The sequence below is a fragment of the Moschus berezovskii genome, chromosome 20 (genome assembly GCF_049115385.1).
Source record: "Moschus berezovskii isolate FMDL1 chromosome 20, NW_MosBer_1.0, whole genome shotgun sequence".
Classification (NCBI taxonomy): Eukaryota; Metazoa; Chordata; class Mammalia; order Artiodactyla; family Moschidae; genus Moschus; species Moschus berezovskii.
The window spans coordinates 52623942-52640796 of record NC_142479.1 but is presented as its reverse complement, the minus strand read 5'-3'; the positions used below and the strand labels follow the sequence as shown (position 1 = coordinate 52640796).

The window sequence follows — 16855 nt, the reverse complement described above, 5'->3', positions numbered from 1 at the left end:
ACCCCTCTATCCAGCAACCCCCCAGGAACTTCCTACTCCACACTCCTCTACTCAGTTGGGGTTGGAACTAGGGGGAATCTCTTCCCCCACTTTAGCCCCCACTGAACAGAGAGGCCCACCAGGGGGTGAGGCGGATGGTCACAAAGTCCCAGACCTGCCCCTTTAGCTGAGGGCCCGTGGGATCAGGGAGAAGTGGATGCAGGCTGTGTGCAGAGGGGAGACGAGGCGCTGCAGAGCACCACCTCCCCACCCCCAAATCACACAAAACCGGGGATCCTGCCCAAGGCCCCTCCCTATTCCAGCCCAGACCCCAAGAAGCCGCAGAAATTCCCTGGGGAAAGTAGTTTCCATGAGAACGCAGGATGGGAGAAGGTTTCGAAGGGAAAGGGGACAGGAGTAGAGGTTCCTAGAACGGGAGTCTTTCTAGGCCAGCCTGGAGGTCTGCACAACTAGTCAGACTCCCAGTCAGCCACAGCCAGGCACAGCCAGACGTGGTCACAGTCTCCTCCACACTCTGTCTGGCTGGGTGGCTGCGACTCCTTCCCACAGACAGAAGTCTGGGGGGCCCTGGGGGATCTGGGGCATCAGAGACCACACACACTCAGTTTGAAACAGCCCCCTGGGCAGGCCCCCTCAACCCCCCCCAACTGTGGGCCTAGAGGGAGGGGCAGTTAGCTCCCCACAAGAGCCAGGGTAGTGCCCAAGGCGGCCATCTCCATGGCAACCAACAACAAACATCCCGGGAACCACAGTGGGACAGGAAGTGACGGTCACGTGACGGGAAGACAGTTTTTTTTCGGGGGGGGGTGATGAAGCTTGTTAGCAGCTCCCCCCACCCCGGGGGAATCAGCGGTCCCCTAAGTTTACCCCACTTGAAACTGGAGGGAAAGGGGGCAGCTGGGAAGGTGCACCCCCACACTGCAGTGTGCGCAGTTGGCCGCAGGGCTGATGGGCCCTCCCTCCCCGCCTGCCACTCATGGTTCTCCCCGCTGGGTCCCCCTCCCTTCCACTTCCTGCCGTGACTGAAGATCAGAGAACTCCCCACCACAGCTTCCCCTTCTCAAGTCTCGATTCCTGGGCTGAAGGTTTCACTGTGGGGCTTTGAGGGACTCAAGGAAGGAGGGTTGGGGACCTGCGGTAGGACCCGGGGAACAGAAGCTCCAGGGGAGGGGCTGGGAGGGAGCTACTCCAAGGGAGGCGTATATACACAGGCACACGAGTGGGTCACGGTGACATACCACGGGGCGCAGCGACACACAGACTGCCTGACCTCAGGCAGCTCTGGGTGGAGGGGAGCAGAGCCACTGGATCTGGCGCGCCCCACTCCACCCTGGTCCTGAGCCTCCAGGTTCATCTCAGGCGTCTACTGGCCTCCAGGCAGGCGAGGTCCCAATGGTGCCCAGCCCACACCACCTCTCCCCTGCCTTTTGTGCTGAGGAATCCCCCTCCCAGCTCCAAGGTGCCCGCCCAGACGAGGGCACCTTGGCCAGAGGTGGGGGAATGGAACCTCCCGCCACCCCCCTCCCCTTCTCTGCAGATGTCCCAGACTATATTTAGCCCAAACCGGGCGGCCAGCCAGACCCAGACTCCCCACTGGCCCGGAGCTGAGCTCCCAGTTTTTATGCAATTAAAACATTAACAGAGAACCACCCCCATCCACACACCCCACCACCACCCCCCAAGTCCGGCCAGAGCAGCAGAGCTCAGAAAACTTGAACATGGGCAGCCCAGCTCTGCAGCCAGGGATGGAGGTGGGGGTCATCGGGCAAATAGCAATAAATTCATCCCCTTGCCCATTTCCCAGGCAGGACAGGCACATCATCCACACGAGATCAGGTTGACACTTGGGAGGGAAGGGGAGGCTTTCCTGGTTCTGGGGCCGGAAGGGAAAGGCATACCCAGTGGGTGGGGGGTTGCCTGGCTGCAGAAATTCCACCTGTCATTTTGCAGCCCCCCTCCCCTGCCAGCTCCAGTTACAGGGCTGGGGGTTGGCAACAGGTGCTGGCCAGGCTGGCAGCAGACTAATCCCCACCCGCTCCCCAGGCTGACAGTGGTGCCTGGAGGTCCAGGCAGGGGCCCTGGCCAGCAGGATGATGGGTGGAAGAAGGAGGCATTGCTGCCTGGGGGCGGAGTGGGGAGCCCAGACCCCTTCTGTAAGACCTGGCCCCCTGGACTCTGTGTGCTGGAAGGTCTGGCGAAGGCAAGGAAACCTTAGTTCCATAGCACCTATTTCATTTCCCCAAGATGCCAGGCGGGCGGGCTAGAGTGTGGGAGGTCTGTCTGCCTGCCTCTTCCTCCTCCTCCTCTCCAAATTCCAGGAACAGGCAAGGGAGGCTCCAGTTGCGGAGAGAGAGAGCAAGCAGGCGGTCCCAGCTGAGAGGGAGGAGGGGCAGGGACTGGAGCGGGAGGCAAGATCCAGACGAAGCAAGAGACACCCACACCCAAGCCAGACGGGACAGACACACTGACACTGGCACATTCTCACACTCTGGGCCTACCCCTTGTGTGCCGCCCACCGTGCAGGGACACCCAGACTCCCTCAGCCAGTCCTGCCAACCCCCAGAACACTCCCTGGACACACAAAGAGATCCAGGACTTCGCCCCCACCCCACATCCCCCCCCAAACCCGTGGGCTCCACACAGCAGCCAGAGGGTGGAGAGGGGAACAGAGGGAGGAAAGACAGCAGGCGTCAGAGAAGACGTGCAGCCAAAACCCTGGGAACTGGGGTATCAGTTGCCACACTCCTTTCCCAAAACTCAGTAAGTCAAGACAACCCTGGCCATCTTGCCAGGGGCCCTGCCAGCTTCCCACATTCCCCAAACCACCACCACCACCAGGAAGGGTGTGGGGTGCTGGGCGACAGGAGATTTACTCATCGCATTGGGGGGGGAGGATAGGATTACCTTCCCCAGACGCCCATCACCCCTGAACCCAGACAGTGCTCCTAAATGGAAGCCAAAGAGTCCCAAACTTACCCACCCATACAGCCCAGCCAGGGTCCTGCCCTGTCCATGCCACCCAGGGAACAGGGCTCTAAGGTTTATCTGGGGGCAGGTCCCACCCTGTCACATAATTCTGAGGACCACCCACCTAAGACCTTCTAGTCTGATCAAGGAGTGGGGAGGGGTTGGGGGGAGCTCCCTGAGGGCAGACAGAGCCAGGTTCCAGGACCAAATGATTTAGAGGAAGGGGAGCTAATTAAAACGGACCCCAAGGGCCACTCAGACGATGCGCTTTCCCCCCACAATAGACAGGGTGGCAGGAACCACGTCATGGCACATGTGGGTGACTGTGCCTAGCGGGGGAGGCATGGGGGTGATCAGGATGGGGCTGCCCACAGCTAGCTTCCTGCCAGGCAGCCACATGGTTAGGAGTAGGAGGGGGACCAAGGAGGTTTCCCAGAGTGGTAGTAGGGGCATATAGGGTCAACGTGAAGGGTGGGGATTTGGGGGCTATAAGAGGAGGCAGCCAGGATCAAGTCGCTCCAAACCCAGGGTCTTCTCAGAACTGCCCCTGCATCTGCACTGCCCTTACCAGTCTGGCGAGGAAAGTCCTGAGGTGCCCACCTCATGTACACTCATTCACACAGTCCAAATCCAAGATCCTCCACTCCCACGGACCTACTCAAGTCTGACACCAGTGACCGCTCTGTCTCAGGACCGACATGGCCCAGACTCCCAGGCAGAACTGACATCGAAGCCCCTCCCAGTGCACCAACATCTTTCATAGTCACAAACTCCCTGACTCCACAACCACCACCCCCCGCCCCCTCCAGCTCCAAAGACTCTTTTATCCCCTCCCCCAGACTCATCTCCACGCCTCACAGGGGAAGCCCCAAGGCTCCAAGCCACCCCTACTGCAACCTGGGGCTTCCCCGGCCCAGCCTCCCCATCAAGCACAAGGCCTGGGAGGAGAGTTTGGGGCTTGAGTCCATTTCCTAGCAAGACCTGGCGACCTTACTGAACCACTTCCCCAGAACAACCCTGCCCTGTGACCACTGCAGCCAGGGAAGGGAATGAGAGACATCTCTGAATCTCCTAACTGGGAAACTGGAGGAGGGATGGTAGTCAGCAGCAGAAGTGAGGGTTGGGGGTAAGCCCGCAGTGGGCGGAGGGGTGGGGGAGTCTCCATCTGAGAACATACACACACATACATGTGCACATGTCTTGCAAGTAGAAGGCAATCTGGTTACAGAAGAGGGAGCTGGTATTAGATGGGGGCCAAGGGTACCGCCCTTCATGCCAGCACATGGGCAACCTATCCAAGATACAATGAATGGTAGAGACGTGACTCCAAGACTGGGGGACTTTTCTTATCTGATTTTCACATGAGTTAGTCCCCATCCCCAGCCTGGCACAATGGAGGCCTGGCCCCCTTCTCAGGGATCAGCCTGACAATAAGGCAATGCCCAGCGAGGAGAAGGGGCACTGCCAAGCAGACTTTCCAGCAACCCCTCCCACATACACATCTGGCTCGCAGCTTCCTCGCTTTCTGGGTGGCACCAGGTCCCAGACACCCTCAGCAGAGCAAAGACGACCAATCTGTTCCTTCCTCCCTACGCCCCCAAATACTTCCACAACCCCACAGTGCCACCAGATTCAGAGACATCCCTCCCCTGGCTGCACTGGCTCCCGTCCCCAATTCTGACGGCTTCCCGCACTCCACGGGGGACACCAGCTGAATGGGCCCCGCCCCCCAACCGGCAGCCTCTGGTGGGGGTGGGCCCCAGGGCTGATTCTCCCCAAACCGCAAGGCGGCTCAGATAACAGGAGGAAAAGGAGGGGGCTAGTCCGTTGGGCATCAGATCTCTCCCCAAACAGGTTTCAAAGTCTTTTTGTTTTACTTGTTTGTGAAAAGAAAGGCGAGAGAGGGCAGGAGTTCCCAGCGTGGGTTCTGCCACAGCTCGCGCCGGAGACACGCGCGGCAGACGTCCCCAGACATCTCCCGGCTGCGCGCGAAGACACCGGAGCAGACAGACGCACAGACCGGGCTCCCACACCCTGAGCACGGCGGCGGGCTGGGAAGCCCAGGAAACCCCAAGTTCCCGTCGGAACCCGCCCCGCACCAGGTCCCCCGCTCGCGGGTTCTATCAGGAACAGGCCAAGGGGCCCCGATGCCTGCAAGAGCCGGAGGCTCTCCAAAATCCCCGGGGGAGAGGTTACCTCGCTGTAGGGGGAAAAATCCGTCCGGGTCACCCGCGGGCACAGCGTATGCCCTGACCCTGAGCCTTGGAGCCGCTCGGCGTCAGGGGTTGCGGGGTCCAGGGAGAGGAGTGGTTTGGGGGGCCGTGGCTCAGGGGCGCGGGGCTAAAGCAGCGGCCATGGCGAGTCACGTGCGGAGGCTGAAACTTTACCCGGAGCCCCAGACTGGGGGGGCGGAGGGTACCGAGCAGCGGGGAGGCCCTCACCCTAGGGCCCGCCCCCGTCCGCCCACCGACCAATCACTAGCCAGGGGCGGGCACACAGGGTCACGCCCCCCTCCTTAATAGACCCAGGGAACGAGCGAGTCTTAAAGGAGCCGCGCCTAGCAGAAAGCTCAATCGTGGGAATCTGGGAGAATCCCTGCCTCTGCCCCAAAAGAAGAGGCTGAGAGCGAGAAGGGGAGTTCTGAGCCAAGAATGAAATGAGGACTCAGTGGAGAAAGGACTGCCGTGTGCGGTATCACACTCCCTTCCCCCCAACCACACACACCCACACTCACAGGGGCGAGGATCACGAGCACACACCCTTCACACCTAAACCTGAGTTAGACAGGCGGCGACGTAATTTGGAAACACATACAGAGATTCTGGCCCTAACGGTCAAGCCTCTGACCCCTTTCATTATAATCTTCCTCCTGGAGCCCCCCGAAAATAGCTGTGTGACCTTGAGCGAGTCGCTTCCTTTCTCTAAATCTCAATTTTCTCACTGGCAAAAATGGAGTGCAAAGGCATGTAGACCCCCCCAAGCACGGCCCCCTCCTCTTCCCCTAAACACCTTTCCAACTCGAGTGGGTCGGAAGAACTCTGGCCCAACCCCACCTTTCAGCAACCCCCAGAGAACCCTTCCCCCAAAGAAGAGCGATTCTCAGGGGCATTCCAAGAGCCAAGCGGGTGGTGGGGGGGGCGCCCAGGAGCACCGCTACATTCTCAGACTCGAGCTTCTCTCTCCTGGTCCAGGCTGGAGGAGATAGGAAAGCTTGCGTTCTTGGGGCAGAATCTGAGTCACTCTCCCTCTGCAGAGACCCCAGTCCCCGACACAGCCACAAGCCCCCTCCTAGCCTGCTGCTCCGTTTGAGAGGACCATCTGCCCGCCTCGAGCTGTCTGTGGCGGGAGGGAGGGGCGGCGTGGGGGGCGGACAGAAAGAGGAATCCATAAGTGAACACCTCCCTCCAGGTCCTCGGTCAGAGAAGTGGCCACAAGTGCCCCCACAGGACTTTCCACTGTAAGGGGAAGTGCCCACTCCCAGCCTCCCGTGAGGAGACAGCATGACCCGGCTGGCAGAGCTCTCAAACCCACCGGCCCGACGGTCCCCGCTTTTCAGACGAGGAACCCCAGTCTGCGAGTGGACACTGGGTTTAATCCCCGATCGCCCGGCACAGGTAGCACAGCCGGGTCTAGGACTGAGGGATCTCATTGTCTCTCTCCAGCTTTGGGCCCCCAGTCTGTCTGAGGTAGGACAAGCAGCGTCGGCAGGACGCTGTGCCCTGAGGTCCGGCGGGGCGAGGAAAGAGCGTCCGGGTGACGCTTCCCCAGGTCCCTTCCCGCCCGCTGGGCCGGGCTGTCTCTCGCTCCCGTCTGGATTTCCGTCCGCCGGTGCGAACCAGCCCCTCCCGCCCTGTCCCGGCCAGATCCATCCGCAAACATGCGCTCAGCGGGCAGGAATGCGCCAATGGCTCCCAGATGTGCACGCCGACGCTTAACCCCTTCTCCCCCAACCTCCCCCCCCCCCGGACACGACTGAAGTGACTTAGCAGCAGCAGCAGCAGTTAGAGTCCCGCCAGCAGCAGGGGGCGCCGCTCAGGGAGGGGACTCAGTGCCAGCCGCCCCCCAGTTCGTACAGTCTCCTCCTAGATTTCACCAGTCTAGATTCTGCCAGGTTCCTTCCAGCGGAGGCCAGAGGGGAAAGATCACAGACACTAAAATGCATCGTGCACTTTGTACACAGGCATACTGCCTCCCACGAAGGGGGGCCTTCCCGTACACCTGCCAGCACATGGGGTCAGGTACACTCGCGCCCATGGGGATGCAGGTGTGCAAATGCACACTCAGGACATCCATATATGCACATGCATGTGCACATTAGGGCACACATGTATGCACACATATGTAAACACACCGAACTAGCACATACAAGACAGGCATTTGTACATCCACAAGGTCATGAAACAGAGGGGAGGCATACTCCTGAACAGACAGAGCAGGAGACCCACATGAGGGTAGAAGTTCATGCACCCACAAACCTGCTCCCCACAGAGGGCAGACACTCAGGCACAGAAAATTGACATCCATGTGTACAAGCACACGGCCGCCCACTTTAGGGCACTACCTCACTGCTGAGTTGAACTTCAGCTCTGCAGGACCCACTCCAGAGTCCCCACCCCCACCCTCCAGGGACTCTCATGCAAGGGGGAGAAGTGCTCCGGGGCCAAAGGAGGGAGACAAGCCACAGTTCCAGGGACTCCTCACTCTTTAAAAAAGACACCCCTTCTTGGGGCCTAGCCTTCCCCTCTGGCAGGCAGAGGAGATGGGCTGGGGGAGGAGCCTAAGCAGCTGATTTCTCAAGACAGGCATCCTTCTCCCAACTAGAGGAAATCTGAGAAAACGCAGATAGGTGGGGGGCCAGTGACAGCCTCAGTCAGACAAAGGAGATACAAAATAGCTGTGAAACACCCTGGGAGAGCCTACACTTCCAGCAAAACAAGGCCTCCCTTTCTCTGCCTGTGGGGAACTCTTGAAGAATAGCATCACTGGTAATCTGAACAGAGGATGGGAAATACTGCCCCCGCAAGACCACCTGGATGCAGGTGGGGTGGAGATGTCTGCTGGAACCTGAACTGACCCCACCAGACTCCTCTCTCCCTCCCTAGCTGCTCAGCTTATCCCCGGCAAACTGCCTCACGGCCCCACCCATCTCACTTTCACAGTCCTGGAAAGTCATCCAGGGCAAGGCTCCTGCTTGCATTGTACAGAGGAGGAAACTGAGGCTCAGAAAGGGAATGGCCCTGCTCAAGGTCATACAGCTTGTCAGTGGCAGAGCTAAGAGCTGAGATTCAAACTCACCACCCCTTCTCAACCCCTCATTTATCCTGAATATATTTCCATGCAGCACCCTGCTCCCTCTTCCTTCGTCCCCCAACAGAGCACAGGGCAGAAACACCAGCCTTGCCTGGCTCTGCAGATTTGTGGGTGGGGCCAGGACACGCCAGAGAGAGATCAGAGAAGATGCTGGGGGCTACATCCATAGCCCCCCAAGCTCACCCCCAAGCCCAGTGCCCACCTGCCCAGCAGGCACGGCCAGTGACTCAGCTGCATCCGGGGGAGATGCCAGGGCAGTGACTCACCTACCGAGAAGAGCTGAGCCTGGCACCTTGCCAGCCCCAGGACAGAAGTGACTTAGTCACCGAGACTGTGATACCCAGCAGGCACAGCCCAGGGACTGGGGACAGGGGCAGGCCGTGTCCTCCATGGTTATCTGCATCCCTGATGGAGAACAGGCATCCTAGGGAAAGCCATGGTGCTACCCACCCCTGAACCCTTGCTACTGCCCACACCCACCATGACAGGCCCTGCTTCCGTGCAGACAAGTTTTCTGAGACCCCTGGGCTGCCCTGCCCCTCCCCTGAATGAAGCCTGCCCCTTGCCCATCACTCACCACCCACTCTCCCCCTGGCCCCACCTCCTCCTGCCACCCAAGTTGTACCCAGGCTGTGAGTCTCCTTTAACATGTCTTGGCAGCACCTCCTGCCCCCACAGCCCCTCTTCCCCCCCGCCATACACATATGCACTCATACACACTTCTGCCAGCCCTGCTTCTGCCAGCAGCTGCTGAAGTTGTTCAGCGGGAGGGGAATCGGGGTGCAGGGATTGAGTTACCAGAGGCTGATGGGGTGGGCTGTCACCCAATCCCTTCCCCAGCTCATCCTCTCCCCTGTATACTGCCTCCCTCACCCACCTGCTCCCCTCCCACCTCTGGCTGGCAGCCTACTGCCCTTTAAGCCCCTCCACCCCCACTCCACCCAAGCTAGAAAATAAATGTTCAAGGGTATTTGTCATGCGAAGACCAGCCCAGGATATGAGAGGGAGAGAACAAGAGAGACGACAGAGACAGAATCATTCCTGTGCCCAGGCTACAGGCACTGGGTGTGTGGATCTCTGTGTATGTTGAGCCAGAAAGGGACTGAGTAACTCCCCAAGTCTTGGGAGAGTTGATGGGGCCCCAGGGGAGCCGACAGGCTGAACAACCTCAATCCATTTGCTCTATTGATTTTTCATACACTGCAGCCGGCCTGATGAGGGGGGATGATAAATCAGCCCCCCAGAGACATAGAAACTGGGTGGAGAGAGGGGGCAGGGCCCCTGTGCCACAGTTGGTGGCCCACTGAGGCCTGCTTGGTGGGGGGAGGCGGGCTGAGCGGCAGGAGGCAGGGTGGGGAGTGGGTGTTGGATTAAAGCCTGTCTGGGACACCTCCTTCCAGCTGGATCTGAAGCTGATTGGAAGAAAGAAGGTGGTGGACAGAAACACCTTCAGCTCCCCAAGCAGGGCTCTGAACAACCCCAGAGGGTGCCCTTCACCTACTGGTCTATGGAATGGTGCCCCCTGCAGCTGTGCAACACGCTGGCCCCTGGAATGAGGCTCAACTCTGAGGGACCACGTTTCTCCGCTGAACTTTCTCCCCCACCTCTGGGCCTCAAAGGGCTCACTTCTGACTGTGATCAGAAGCCAGTGGCAATCTCCCTGCTCCCACCCCCTTCCTTTGTTGGGCGGATTGGCAAACAACCACTGTGACCTAGGCGTGGCAGGACGGGGACTCACAAAGGGCTCTGTATCCTAGTCCGTGGACAGTCCCTAACTCCTCCTGGGACAGTGGGCACAATCCTTCACCCTCGCTGGGTCCCTAAAATGGGGTTAGGTCGGATGCCCCTTTTCGAAGGTGTCTCCAAGCTCCCGGCTAGCCAGCCTGTGAGACGATTGGAACCGGCCCAGCACCTCGATTCGCACCAGTGGCCACAGGCCACCTAAACAAACCCCAACCCTGACCTCCTTCCAGCCTGGACACAGACTCTCTCCACACACGGCGGAGACTTATAAACAAACCAAGCTGGGGTTTACCGAAGACCGTGCATAAACAAGCAGAGAGGGAAAGAGACCAGGAGCCTGGCCAGGCCCTACTTGCTGCCGGACGGACAGACAGAGGAGGGTAGCACAGCCCAGTGTGGGGAGGGGCTCTGACAAGAGAAAAACAAAGGGCGCAAGGGGCCTGGATTGGGGTTCCAAAGCAGCCAATGATGGGGTGAATGTCCAAGGGCAAATCACATCCCCTCTTTTCCCCTCTGTAGGGGAAAGGGATGGGCCAGGTGCCTCCAAAGCCCCTTCTGGTTCTATTGGGATAGAGAGAGCCCTGGGGGTCCCCAGGACTCCCCCGCCCAGTCCAGCCCATCCTCTGGTCAGGACCCTCTTCTCAAGGCCCTACCCCTGCCCGCCATGCCTCCTCCTTGCTCTGTCTTCTTGCCCCTTGGCCTTTCCTCACTCCTCCACCCGCCGGCTTACCCTCACCTTGGCCAGCCCCTCTGCCTGCCCCGTGCTTTTCTGCACGTCCCTCCTGCCAGGGGACAGACCAACTAAAAATAGTCCCTGCAGCCTTTCTCGCCCACAGCTGCCCAAAGAGCAGGAAATGCAGGGGGCAGGGAGGCCCATGTCCTGCTCTCCCCCACAGACTCCCAGCCCCAAATCAGGTCCAGCCCTCCAGCCTGGGACGAGTGCCAACTTGGCCATCTCAGGGGCACCCCACACCCCTTCCCTAGGGGGAGGCCTGCCCATAAGTGCCTACAATCTGAGAGCTGTCCTCACCCCATGGGAGGGGGAGAGGAGGCCAGCGGTCTGGAGGGAAACCTTCCCAATTTCTGACAAATCAGTGCCAACCACACTGTGGGCACCGAGAGGGCAGGGCCTGGCTCCACGGGCTGGTCCTTTGAGGGCAGAGGGAATTGGTGTGGGGAAGTCTGTGCTGGTTCTCTTCATCCTGGCCCAGCAGGAAGGAAGACAAAATAGCGCCCCAGCCTCAATTATGCTAATCCCCCATTCCCCTAAATGTGTGGGTGCAGACAGAGGGGTTTCGGTAGCCACCCCCAGATGCCATGGGGAAAAAAGCTTTAGGAGAGGTCTTGGCTCCCACACGTAAAGATGGAAGCCTGGAGGCAAGAACAGGTCATGCCTGCCAGGCTGGGCATATGCTGCCCCCAAGCTGAGTCAGAGGCTGGGAGGGAGGAGCCGGACATGGGTGCCAGGGGCTACAGAGCCTCCACCCCTATCCCACCTGGGACTCCTGACACCTCCAAGCCCTGGGAGAAGGCCCTCCCTGCGCAGGAGGAAGGAAACCAGCTTAGCGACTCTCTGGAGGCCTGCAGGGCAGCTCTGCACCAGGAGGCAGGCGGGAAACCCAGGAGTCTTGGCTCCTGGCCCAGGGAGGGAGTGAGAGAAATACCTCGGAGCAGAGGAAACAGCCTGGAGAGAGGCAGACACAAGTGCCCCCAGCAGCTCCCAGAGGTGACCCTCCAGGAGGAACTGGCCAGAGGGGCTGCAGGGGGAAAGTGAACACATTTCTGAACAAGAAGGGAGAAGAAGGCAGAGCCCTAGGGATGCGGGAAGCAGGGTGGGCGGGCCAGCCAGGCTCTCACCTGCTCTCTTCTCCTCCCATCAGAGCCTGTCAGAGTCCGAAGGGCTTATTAAGGGCACAAAATATCAGGGAGGTCCTAGGGGCCTAAGTGTGTTCCCCCCTCCCCTTATCTCCAGACCCCGGCCTGTTCGTTCCTGAGCTTCCCCTGGCACCCCTCCCCTGGGGCCCAGCCAAGTCAGGAGTCAGCAGGCCCAAGGTGGTGCCTGGGAGGCCTGGGCAGTGCCAGGGGCAGCCCTCATACCATCCTCCCACTGGCTTCCCTCCCGCCTGCTCTCGGCCGCCACACATATCTCAGCTGTCGAATCCGATTAGGGCTCCTGCCCAGTGAGCCGGACAAGGAGGCCACTGGGCAGGGGAGAGACAGGGACAAGGACGCTGAGCAGGAATGGCAAGAGGAAGGTGGAGACGGGGCGCAGGGGAGAAGGTGTGGAGCCCCAGAGGACCAAAGAGCTGGTGGCCAGCTATGACCTGCATTAGGGGAATTCTGCAGCCCCTAGGGCAACAACCTGGCTCCTCCATCCCAGAGATGGGCAAGGATGGGGGAAGGAAACTGAAGGCAGAGAGATGACCTAGATTAGAAAAAGAAGCCCATCCTAGAACACTATCCCCGCCCCCCACCCCACCCCACCCTCCACCCACTACCATTTGCACTGGGCTGTAGGATACATTGTCTTATGAGGTCTTTATGGCTGCATCCCTATCAGGCCAGGTGGGCTTGTTACTAATAGCCATTTTTATAAATTAAGAAACTAGAGGCTTAGAGACCTGTATAAATGCACGTAGTCAAATGAGCAAGCTGAGTCTCAAATTCAGGCCTGATTCTCAGTCCACTGCTCACAAGCAGAATTTACTTTCCTTCCTGGGTCAAGAGCAGAACTGAGTCTGAAGTCACTCCATTATCCACATTTTCCTCCAAAACCACCCCTTAGGGGATCTGGGGGATCATGGAGGAATATAGAACATACACTACACCTAGATAGAGTGACCAGACAGGGGTGCACCACCCACCCACCCCACAGGGAGCTAGAGGGGTTCCCTCAAAGTGTGACCTGTCTCTTCCATGGCTCCCCAGCCCAGTCTCCTACACCCAGAGGCAATACACACACTTACACACACGGTTACTCAGACAAGTCATACACCTCTCCTGCCAACCCACCAAACCAGAATGAGATGCCCTAGATCTTCAGAGAACAAGGGCTGTCAGCCCCCCAGGAGAGAGACAAACAAGTCACCGTAGACACTAGGTATCATCCACCCCTCTCCCAGAGAGCCTGCAGGAGGGCAGAAGCTTCAGGGTAACACCAGGAGCTCAAGCTCTGAAAGCCAAGGAGCCCAGGGAGCTGGCATGGCTGGGTGGCCTCCCTGATTTGGTCCACACCCCCTTCCCCAGCCATCTGGGCTGAGTCTATTCTGGCCTGAGCCACACTCTGGGATCTCTCCCCATCCATGCATATAGCCACCTCTATCCCAAGCTTATAGATCTTACAACCATATGGTCTACACACACACACACACACACATACACACACAGTGTGTGTGCGGGGCGGGGGAGCGCTTTTCCATAGGTGTTGAGGTGTTGGCAAGGATGGGAAGGGCTCTAACCTGAAAGAACTTCCCCCCGCCGCAGGAAAGGTCACCCCACACCCCCCAAAAAAGCTCACAATCTCCACTACCCTGCCGCACAGCCTTTGGCCACTCCAATGTGCCATGAGCCTGGAAGCGGGCACTGGTTCTACAAGGAGAGTAGGGAGTGGGGGGCAAAGTCCTGGGCTCTTGGGGCTGGAGGGGGCGGGGAGGGAGGGTAGAGAGGAAGCGACAGAGAAATCCCCAGGGAGTCTTGGCTTCCCCAGCGATCTCCCGGTCCGGCTCCCTGTCACCTTAGCGTGCCAGTTCTCCCCTCGAGGTGAAGTGGGGGAAGGGGGATTAGGAGACACTGCAAAGGAGGGTGCGGGGTCTGGCGCCCGGGCAGACCTTACCCCCATTTTCCATTCTTAGCTGCAGAACGGGAATGCCTGAGGGGCGTGCAGCAAGGGCGCCGGAGGGCGCAGGGGCTCGGAGGTCCCAGGCACCGCTGTGTTCCCAGGCCCCCACCTCCCTGGACTACAGCGAGCCGTGGGGGAGGAGAGATGGGGAAAGCCTGAACTGCCGAGAGGGAAACGGCCAGATGAGAAGCGGAAAGGCCGGGCGGAAGGCGGCCGAGGCAGAATTGGGAAAGGGTGTTCGAGCTCCTACCTGCTCAGGTGCGTGCCGGCGGGGGGCGATGGGGTTCCCAGGAGAACCGGGGAAGCCCTCTCAGCTCGATTCAGGATTCCCCCCTGCTTCTGGGTTAGGCTGCTGCAAGAGGCACAGGTTCCCGTTGGGTCCTAAAGCCCACTCTCCACACTCTCTCCGCCCTCTTCCACCAGCCGTGACTGGGTCAGCGGGTGCAGAGCTGAACGGATGGGGCAGAAAGAACTCACTGGTGAAAGACGAGGTCTGAGTCATGGGCTGGGGACAGCCACAGTCCCCGGTGTCAAATACACAGCACATGGGAGATTTTAGTGGAGGATATTATGGGACAGATTTAAGGAAAACATTGCTTCTGCCTGGCCTGAATGGATGGATTTGAGCTTTGGGACTGAAGGTGGGGTTAAGATGGCTTTTCTCACCACTCCCAACTAGCCTGGGATCTGGGGAAGGGGGGTATTCACTTTGGACAGGAGCTCACTTCTACCCTCCCCCTCCTAGACAGAGCACAGTCTCCCCTAAATTATTCCTAAATGCCTAGGAGGAGGAGGTCATGCCAAGGGGAAAGAAGACACTGATTTCTAGCCAGTGGAAAGGGCAGTATGACTTAGGTAGCAATTGGAAATTGGCATTTTTATATCCTTAGACTGAGGCCTGTGTGTCTGGGAGTGTGTTGGGCTGTGCAGATATACGTAGCCAAGTGAGAGGATAAGCCGGTGGGGCTGGGAGTCCTTGGGTTACGTCCTTTGGCAGAAATGGCAACTGTCAGTGAAGGAAGGGGATGTAGAACCTAGGGGTCAACTCAGGCTCCCTACCCGGCCCTCAATTGGATCCTGAAGCTTTACCAGAATGAATATGTTAAAGGAGAGCATTTTCCCAGGTACTATTTAGGATAAATAGAAGGCAAGAAGGCCTCAGCATAATTAGATCAACTTCAAGGTTGTTGTTTAGTTGCTCAGTCTTGTCCGACTCTTCGTGACCCTATGGACTGTAGCCCACCAGGCTCCTCTGTCCCTGGGCTTCTCCAGGCAAGAGCATGGGAGTGGGTTGCCATTTCCTTCTCCAGGGAATCTTCCTGACCCAGGGATCAAATCTTGTATTTTGGCAGGTGGATTCTTTACCGCTGAGCCACCAGGGAAGCCTGCAACTTCAAGGTTACAGACCCAGTTTAGAATAGCCTAATTTCTCAAAGGGAGAACTCAGGGTTGTGGGGCAAGGTGGGCCAGGGAATGTGGAGGGAAGGCTGCAGAGGGCCTGCTAAACATTTTGCAAGGGGAGTTGCACACACCTCCAGCAGCAAAACAGGGGAAACGTCACGGGGTGAAGGGCCAGGGGAAGTCAGGGACAGAGTCATGGAAGGGAGAGGGCACGGCCTCTTCCTAGAAGGGGGAGAGGGTGGCAGCATTACCTCCACCCCTGCGTCAGTCTGGCAGGAACTGGGGCGAGGAGCTGGATGGCAGGTTTGGAGGGCCCCAGGGTGGAGCCAGTGGGGTGAGCTCAGGTCAAGCCTTTCACCCTAATGTGCCTCAGTTCTCTCCCAGCTGTTAACCAGGGCTCTGGGTTCTTCCCAGGCAGTTAATGAGTGTTTACAGAAGAGCTTGGAGATCTTCAGATCTCAGCTGGGCCACCACTACAGTTATAAAGCTCAATAAGGGCTGAGTGTCACTGGGGAGGGGAGGAGCAGGGGAAGAGGGAAACAGACAACTCTCTTACAACCTAAGGATAAAGCCACGCTCAGAGAGCAGAGCCAGCCTCAGCTGCCACAGGATATCCTTGTGCCCAGGGATGGAGGTCACGTACCCTCATCCTTCTCACCACCACCAAAGGCTGGCCCGCAGCTAAGTGTGGGCAGAACCCAGACTACAGCTGGTCTTCATTAACTCCAGCTCCTTTTCACCCCACACTGTGAACCCACAGCTTCTACAGGCCCAGGCTGGAGGGGCTGCCCTAGCCCGACCTTGCTGCTGACTCTGGGGTAGGGGGCACCGTACCGTAGGCCAATCTATCAGCTGAAAATAAGGTCGAAGCGAGACTCAATTTTCCCACTGGGAGCGGGCAGAGAGGAAAGAAAGAAGTGTGGGGGTGAGAGGGTGGAGGTGGGGGAATTTAGGGCAAACAGCAGGCAGTGAAGTCAACTGGATCTAGGCCCAGAAACCCCCACACCCTGGGGCCAAGTCTTACTCTAGCTTTGCTTTCAGCCCAGTCTTGGCTGGGCCCCAAACTAGGGAAGGCCCTGGCTGCCCCTTTCCACCTCCCTACCCCCACCCTTATTAAATACACATTTTATCTCTCAGCATCTTCATTATCTTAACTGAAGGAGACAAGCAGTGGATGGCGGCGGCAGAGAGCGTCAGGAGAAGGGGGGCGGGTGTGGGGAGCAGGCGCACCCTTGTTGTAAAGTGCTGATGAAGCTCTTTCAGGCAGTGTGGGAAACAGAGGCGGGATCAAAGGCAGCGAGGCTGATTCAGAACTCAATTAGAGCTTTTTAAAAAAGGAGCTGGCTCCCTCCTTTTGCCAGGCTTCAGACAGCCTTTACCCGGGCCCCTCGCACCCAATTAGCTTCTACTGCCAGCACCCTGGGGCCGGGGTTGAAAATCAAGGGGAGACCAGAGGGCACAGCTTCTCCCCCTGCAGACCCACCCCTTCTGAGAAGGTGGAGACCTATTGCTGTTGGTCACTTAAAAGGTCGCTGAGGACACCTGATCTTTTCAGGAGGAACCTGAGATCACACCTTTTCCTCAAAAGTTAAAACA

The 16855-nt window shown here is 58.6% G+C and overlaps 1 protein-coding gene across 2 annotated transcripts in view; it reads right to left on the bottom strand.

Moving 5' to 3' along the window:
- Positions 1–14127, bottom strand: part of RARA (retinoic acid receptor alpha) — a 43899-nt gene extending 29772 nt beyond the window's left edge. The window contains exon 1 of one of the 2 annotated variants that reach the window (XM_055407803.2): positions 14109–14127. The gene's annotated coding sequence lies outside the window, so the exon portion shown is untranslated. Of the gene's footprint in view, positions 1–5163; positions 5355–14108 lie in introns of those variants that run through there. The other variant, XM_055407802.2, reaches the window with a different exon arrangement.
- Positions 14128–16855: the final 2728 nt, after the last annotated feature.